This window comes from Rhea americana, unplaced genomic scaffold (genome assembly GCF_003343005.1).
Source record: "Rhea americana isolate MKP2758 unplaced genomic scaffold, rheAme1 scaffold_144, whole genome shotgun sequence".
NCBI lineage: Eukaryota > Metazoa > Chordata > Aves > Rheiformes > Rheidae > Rhea > Rhea americana.
In genome coordinates this window covers 426655-435341 of record NW_028185528.1, presented here as the reverse complement: position 1 = coordinate 435341, position 8687 = coordinate 426655, and the positions used below count along the sequence as shown (strand labels likewise).

General features: G+C 39.1%; 1 long non-coding RNA gene across 1 annotated transcript; it reads right to left on the bottom strand.

The window, feature by feature from the left end:
* Positions 1 to 714: 714 nt before the first annotated feature.
* Positions 715 to 7828, bottom strand: LOC146599178 (uncharacterized). The gene is made up of 3 exons (XR_014895084.1): positions 6204 to 7828; positions 3379 to 3481; positions 715 to 790 (listed from the first exon to the last, which is right to left on the bottom strand). It is a non-coding gene; the product is annotated as an uncharacterized LOC146599178 (long non-coding RNA).
* Positions 7829 to 8687: the final 859 nt, after the last annotated feature.

Genomic DNA, 8687 nt, shown 5'->3' with positions numbered 1-8687 from the left:
GAAAAATCTCACCAGCAATCCTTATCTATGCACCTCATCTGAAAAAAAATCTGATGACTTTCCAGAGGCTATTCTGGGATAACTGTATCTTTGTCCATTATAAATTCACATATATTTTTATAAGCAGAGCAAGGGCCTCACTGGCACCATTAGAAATAACCCTTCAAGAGTTTTCCAAAGATATGCCTTGCTTAACTTCATCGGGGAGTTAACTAAACACTCTACAGAGATTTTATTTTTCCTCATAAGCAACAATAGRTCCCTGTAAATGTAAAGAAAGCCATATACAATCAAATGTGCTGGCATAAGAGCAGTCATGCTCTCACTCCTATAAAAAGTAAATAAGTGATGCCAATAAAGACATGCCAACATGTAAGAATAAACCTTTTGTTTTAAAACATATATAACTAAAGAATTTTTTATATGCTTTTAAAAATTCATTAAGACTCAAGCCACGGCTGTTTGGAAAGTTTTCTCAGTGACTGGATTACTAGAAGACTGTTTGGGATGAATTCTGCATTTTAATGCCGTGGAGTAGAGAAAGAGCTCAGTTTACTTGAAACCAGGTCCTATTCCTGTCAAGCTGTCAGAAAAGAGAGTAGAAACAAACCTGTCCCAGTCAGTGCTTCTTTCCATGTTAACCAAATCTGGTGTCAAGCACCAAGGAGGACTTGCTCTTCCATCTACACCCTTGGCTGCTTTGTCCTGACCTGGGCTCACTCCAGCAGAGTAGGAGGCCTTCTGAAGTCTCCTGAAGTCCTGGGCACCGACTCAGGGACTTGCACAGGACCTGACTCAACACGGAGAAAATAGATACAGGGTCTTTTAACTTCAGTCCAGGAGCCAGCCGCTCTCACCTTTGAGGAGTGCTGCCGCACGGGTACCCCAGTACTGCTAGCAGAGCTCTCCCGCTCTGTTCTGGCTTCTCGGTGGCGCAGGCCAGGCCAAATTTTGCATGCCCAAAAATGAAAGTCTGAAGCCAGTTGCGGGAGGGAGACAGTGCAAGGGCTTACCACTCACCTGCTGCTGCAGGATGGGAATGGCAGGAAAGGAAACTTCGCTGCTCCTGAAGGAAGCCGTCTGCTGTCCTGCACTGCCTTCTCCTCACCCCACTGCACGCCCCACTTGCAGCACCTCTGAACATAGTGGGAGTTCCCCCACAAAGACACCCGATCAAGCCCAACTGAGCTTACTCCACTCACTTCAGAGAGGATAACCATCTGTCTTTATTCCCCAATTTCCCTTAATGATGACATTAATTAATGACATCATTAATTAATTAATGGTGACAATTACAGAGAACAAGTCTCTCTGCAACAGTGCATATTCACTACAGTTAGATCTCGGCATAGTAGAGGCTGCCTAAGATATGTAACAGAAATAAATGGTGTTTATCTAGCTGCCTACTTGTGCAGAAACAGGGCACTGACCAATTCATCCAATGCAAATAGGTTCAGCTTAATTATTAGTGGATTGCACCTGATGAGATCCCTGGTAGGGCCAGGAGGAAAGGAGCTTTMTCCCAGCTCCCTGCTGCTTCCTGAGCTTCTGCAGAGGACCAATAACAGTGGGAAGGTTTGCTGAGCACGAAGCACCTAAATGGTGCACTTCATTGCTACAAAAAACGTGAGGAAGGAAGAAATTCCTTTCTCCCTTTAAATTATCCTTCATATAATATAAGTGCCTCTTCTGGGCAAAATATGGCTAACGTATTTGCAGTTATCTGCTCCCAAAATGGGTATTTTTGTACCTAAAAAATATCAAAACTCTTATAGCAATAGAAAGCTGTCATATAGAATTCATCATAACATGCTGTTACAGGGGGATTAGTATACAAGAAGATGCCGATAGCTCATCTAATGTGATATCCTCTCAGTGCAGTCAGCTACAAACATTTCAAAAAGGAGGTGGGTAGGAAYGAGCATATGGGCTAAAAATGAGCAATACTGTTTAGAACCATATACAAACTTTCCCAGACAGCACTGGAGTTCAGATTTTTGGTGCAATCTCTTTGTATTCTTAATGCTAAGAACAGTACAGTCATGCAGAGAGGAAATGTTCTCCAAGCTTACATGCTTATGCATAAAATTTTTCTGTACTTTACAGCTTGGCAGACTTTGTAAGGTAACTAAGGATTGGAGGATCCTTCCTTTACAGCACAGTGAACTTGACTGTAATCTAACTTGGTTGTATCAAATCACGGAAATATTTGAATCGCAACTATAGCTACAGCTAAGCTTGTTCTAGGAGGTAATTTTGACATTGAGGAAGCCTTTCCCCTTTTCTGGAGACTTTTTCAAACTGGCAGAGCTGGAACAATGCATGTGTGAGGAAGAGGAAGGAGGCGAGCATCATCACTTGCAAACAAGGACGCAGGACAGAAAGGTGCTCCTGCACCTTTAGCTTAACTGAACTAAATGAAAGTTTAAGCGTTACTCTTACACTTAGACTCTGTTGTGTGACTGRGTTCTTCCAAGGCGACTATTTGTACCAAGTTGAAATGTACAATATCAGGATTTAATTCTGCCCATTTAATAAAAATGACTGTTTGTATTCATATCAGTATGATTGGACAAAGTGCATCCATCACATAACACATAGCTGGGTTTGCCAAATTATCTGAAGGATGATTATTGATAGAAAATGTTGGATGCATTGCTTTGGTAGATATTCTTCAYTATCTTAAGAGTTAAGCAACAGTTGTTGCAGAAAATCAAACAAATCCAATGGCTGATTTCTCCAATTTTTGACCATCTGCATCACTCTGGAATATTCACATGAAAATGACATATTTGAAAAGCTGTGTTTTTTTTTTAACAGTAACATTTAATTCTGATTCACAGTTTACTGTGAACAAAAACTTCAACACTTCCAAGAAATTATGAAAGAAAGTGATGAGCACAAAAGGTTCTTGCTRCATCTGTTAGGGAGCAGTGAAAAATTCACAGAACATTAGAAAATGGGGAAGAGAAGAGGGGAACTGAAAAACAGGGCTGCATCCCAGGGATGGGTATGTGTGTGACCGCAAGACACAAGCACCTATTGCAGTTAAGCTCAGAGTGCCTTATAATGACCTGGCAAGTAAGGCATGGGCCATAGCTTCCYAGCAACAACCTCCAGAAAAATCTACCAAGGCTTTTCCTGCTGGAAGGCTTTTTTTCAGGTTCTCTATCAAAGAGCTAATATATCTACTACTAATATATCACTACTGCTAACAGAGAGCATAACACATTACTTACCAGCAGCACATTAGTGCTATCTGGTATCCAGCTGACACAAGGTAACTCACGTTTCTAAGATGACAGAACCCTGTGACTCAGTTGTGAGATCCAGGTTAAAAGATTTACAGAACATATAACCATGTTAATACTTTCTTACCTAGATTCCAGGACTTCCTCCATGGTTTTAGTGATAGTATTTCTGTCTCTCGTACTAATTGATGAAGTCTTCACTGACTGAAGATGTAAAATTTCTTTTTGCTCTATTTAGCAAAGACAGATATTAGACATTTTAGTAAACAGTAATATAGAGTTGCTGTGTTCGTAAGGGATATATAGATTTAATTCAGTTTCGTAGGTTGCCTGTGTATAGTGCCCTCTTACTTTGGCACAGGGAGCTGTAAAACGAACTGACCGTAGGGCTCTGGAGTATTCTTTTTCGCCTTGGTATCCTCTGCAGTGCTAAGATCTCATAATGTATTAGCAGAATGTATCAATTCACCTTCTGACCTTTTCTGAAATAATCTAGTCCAGTAGTTTTTACCTTTTTCAATTTTCAAATCCTAAATGTATTCCATTAAAATTATGAGCTTCCTCGCCCCAATACACACACACTGTGAATTTAAGCTGACCAGTAATAGCTTTGCTTTCCTTAGTTCCTTTTCAGGGAGTGCTTGGAAATAGTCCCCTGCAGTGGTTGTGGGCCAGAGGTTGAAAACCACTTGTAGTTTTATGGCCAACTTCAAAACTAGGGTAACTTGGCACAATTCCATTGATTTCAAAGGAAAAAATCATCTGATAGCATCAGTTAGAATAATGCCAAATATTCCCCTCAGTTGACCTAGGTTATTGGACATTAGCTGAGGAGCTTCCCCTGGCTGTGGTCGTGCTCTGTACCTTTGCCTGGGAGTAAGACTGAGCTCCGTATCAGTGTAATTATATCTCCTTTGGGAAATATTCCTTACTTACTAGCTAGACCAGAACACATAGAAGAGCCCAAGAGGAATCTTAAAAATAATACATGAGAAATCTCATTGGAGAATTCTTAAAATTTTATTTGATACATGTTCTCACATGTATCCTAGGTGTCTAATTTTTAAGATGACTCTTCAGTCAGAGAGTACTCTTTATCTCAGTGGTGCACTGTCCAACTCTTACAAATTTTACAATTAATAATGTAAATTTTGCTTGGCTTCTGTAATCAGTTTGTTCTATACATCAGGCTTTAAGGGTGGTATCAGTGTCTCTGAGTGGAGTTACACTGATTTACAGCAGATGATCATATGTCCAATTATTTTAAGATACTTGAGGTTCCACAGGAGTGCAAAGGAAATAATGTTGCTGTTTCTTCAGAAAATATAAAGCTCAAATAGGAAGGTAGATGTTAAGAAGAGTAACAATTAAATCGGAAATGTTAATAACTGGATATCTTTGCTGAAGATCGTTAGGAGTATTTAAAAGACAAGAAAGTCTCAGAAAAATTAGAGAAAAACAGAAAATTGCCTTTCATGCTGTTACTGCCTAGCTCACTTTGCAGCTCCATCACATGACAACGAATAACTAAAGAAAACTATTATTATGCAAACCACTCCAGCACAAAAGGGTATTACATATCTCGTACAAAAGGGGATTTCTTTAAAAAGCACAGCACATTCAGTGTTTAGGGTTTGCAGTTGAAATTCATGGCCTTGCTTGCCAATATTATCATGCAGCTGGGTATTATGCTATTGCTTTACTCTGAAGGGGGAAAAAAATCACAATAAAGATATTCAAATGGGTTCATATTAAACTGTTGTATTCTCTTATGTTGCAATATCAGTTTAATGATTTTTGGCACCTCTTCTCTCAGCACAAAGGTCACAGTAAACATTAGATATAGAGGCTCTAACTGCAAACAGAAAATGTCAAAAATGCACATCTTTTGATTTTAAAATTATAGTCGGAAAATAGCGTTCTCTAATCTATAAGACAGAAGTCCATCTTTCTGTAAAGCAAATAGCTTCTGACAAAATCCATCATATGGGTACTGCTCGTAAACCAAGGGTTTATTACTTTAATTTTGATTAATTCTTTAATCTTCCCAGAAATTCTGTATTTATTTTTAAATAGAAGGAAAGTCAGCTGATCAAAGATACTCCTTGTGAGCAAAATATTAAATGTAGTTTCTCAGAAATCTTAAGCTCATGTTCCCCCCTAGCTCTCAGATATATAGATTTCTGGGGATCTTCAGCTGTTTTTTCAAGTCCTTACTTCTGGTTTTGTTTTCGGTTTGTCCCTGAGTTGCCTGAGTATTGCCATCACAGAGGGTTGAAAGATGGTGCTTTTATGTACTGAAAAACAGAAGAATGGCACAAAACGAACATTTTTGTAAGGAGAAAAAAAAGTTCATGGAGYTGTTCCTTGGCATGGGTTAGTACAGAAGCCAGACCCTCAGACCCTGAACACACCGTGGCCTCCAAACACTAATCTCAGACTAGCCCTGGGTGTACAATAAAGYTAGCAACAGAAGACAGAGAGCTTTGAAAACTTGTAGGGCTATGAACGTGCAATTTGAACATAACTCCTTTCTCCTTTACTTTAATTGAAAATACGAGAGATACCATAAAATACTGCTCCAATCTCACTTGCTTACTGAGAATTGTTCTTTGTGCTGCTTGTTCATTTAATTGTAAAGAGAAAAAAATCATACCGTTTTTATTCCAAGTTGTTAATTATTATAGCTTGTCAGATATCAGCTATGGTAGGAGAAGCAATGGTGAAAAAARCCTGGTCTCAGTCGAGGTACTTAAATAAATACCAGGATTAGAGTTGAAACAGTGTTGATAGTTTCTATCTTTCTATAGATATTATCAATTACTTAAATTTACTACACATGATAATGCCAAGAATCATTCTTATTTTGTCTTCTATATTTTCCTACACTTCAGATATTAAAAAATGTGACAAAACTATGTGACAAAAGCAGATCAAGATCAATACACACACCTTGTGGTCATCAGCGGGTCTAGGACTCACATCCTCTGCATAACTGCACCTGGATTAACTGACGTTCCTGCTTCCAGAAGCCGAAGGAAGCAAACCTATGGGATCGGCAATACAGCCCCGTAGAAATTGTAAAATACTGTGTAAAATACAGGACACAATGACATAGTCCTTCTAGAAGAAGCAGCTGTTTTAATTCCCATTTTATTGACGGAAAAATCAGGTCACAGAGGCCTAAAGAAGTTCAAAGTATAAAGCAGGTCTTTGCACTGCCATAGCTAGTGTACCACCACGTGGAAGGTTTGCACTGTTCTGATCATTTTTGTGATTGAAAAAATGTTCTCTGGAAGGTCGCTAAGCGATGAGCCATCTTGACAGTTTGATCGGTGGCTTCAGTGGAAAGGCAAAGCTATGTTTCCATTCTGAGAGAAATTCTGACGTACTGAAATCTGTTTTCTTTCATTGAGGAAAAAGGCTGAAAACTCAAAATTTCCAGTGGCAAAAAGGTAACTTTAAAATTTGATTCAAAGCAACTGAAAGGTTTCCTTTGATCATTCAAATAATACAACTCTATGCAGTAAATCCTGTACAGTGAAATTGAAGCATTTGTGGTGCCCTGATGTTATTTGTGCCTGCAACAGTCTTGCAAAATTCATCTCTCCCTTCTATTCAAGTAATCATTTCTTCCTTATGCTCTACTTTTAAAAAATGAATAACATCAGAAAGAATAACTTTTGTACTAATGAAGTGGCACTTATGGCAGAGCAGAGAAATTACCTACAAGGACGTAATCTTTGGATTAACATTTTGGTTGTGATACATCTTCCTCCTTGYGCTCAACATTCCTGCTTCCTTCCGCTTAGCTGGTTATCCTCACCCACGTTTCCTGCCGGAGAGGAGGCACAGTCCTACTGCCCTCTGTACCACTGTTCACGGCAAAGTCTGTGCACATTTGGCTCCTGTGGTGCAGCTTAGAACCTCCTGTCAGTCCAGACATTCAGCTRGAGAGTGGCCATACCAGTCGTGTATAAATACTAGTTTACCCACGCTCCAAGCAGGTATGACATATTTTTTCCACTCAGCAGCTTTTTTCTTTTTTTTTTTTTTTAATTCTAAAGTTTTTTGTAATAACATGAAAAACAACACAAAATGAAGGAAATGCACTAAATGGGACATGCTAATTGCTGGCTGTGATTAATTAGTAATTATAAGCCCACTCACACACAACTCAACTCCTAGCAAGTAATTTATTTGCAGGAATTCAATAAAGGCAGGCAAATTTCAAAATMCTTTCATCATTGTTATTTTAGTTGACAGATGAGCTTGTCTGTTGTCATTGCTTCCAAAACTTTCATTTCTTAAACTAGTAAGTGTTCACAGAGGGGTTCTTGAGACTGATAAGGAAACAGAAGCCTAACCAAAAACCTGTAGCCAATCCTGAAATAGTTAGTCTTTATGGTCTACATTTTGCTCTCAGGCTACTCCACCGAGCTGCTCTGATTTCCCCCTAGCGTAACAGAGGGGAGAATTTGTTGCTGCGTTTCCAGGCATTCTTCAGTTCTAACGACAGGAAGCCTGTCAGCCCCTCTGGGACCGTCTTTGGCAGTCTGCAAGACGGCAGCAGGTATTAGACAGGCCTGCTAAGGTACTAAGTCGTTAGACTCCTGGATATCCCTGGAGCGTGGCTAGGAAGTGTGGTCCTTACCTGGATCTGCCTGACTTACTGTCTGTATCAAGATATCCCCTGCAATATCTCTTCAGATCCTCCATCCTATGTTATTAGGGTTTCTTGCTTATTCCCTGCTCATCACCGTAGGTTGTGCTGAAGTGTTTTGAGGGTCAGTTCTTACAGAAGAGTATGTGCAGTCAGTTTCCCACGTAAACCTGACCGTAAGCCAGGGTGCTCAAATGAACTGCACAGTTTTTCCTTCGGTTAACCCAACAGCATTGCTTCAGGAGAAGGTTTAAAAATAGCATTACGTAAAAAAATAACAATGTTATGAATCACCACCTCTTACAAGATTTTCAGAGGTTCTCCCTTTTCCTGTTTGTAAATCCTTAGTCTTTACATTAAAATTTTCTCAGACAGGAAAACAATAACAATTGATTTACATGGACAAAAACAGCCTTTCTCAATTTTCAATCCAACTTCCTCTGAGATCTCATTGACCTCCAAAATTCGACTTCTTCCAAGAAAGTTTTCTTTAGGATTAATAGCCTTAGCGTCAAATTATTGTTGAGTGCTATAGCCATTAGTAGTGCTATAACTAAGGACATAACAGTATTTCCACATAAACTCTCTTATTTTCCGAGATTTATAACTTGGCTACAAAAATATACTTTTATGCTGAAACTTGGCAAAAAAGCTCAGTCTAAGCTTTTATGTGAATGATTTTATTTTTTATTTTGGGAAATTTGTACAACTCCATGGGTGTTTTCAGACTGAAGCTCTGAACAAGGTCTTGGCTTGCCATCTACATCCCGTAG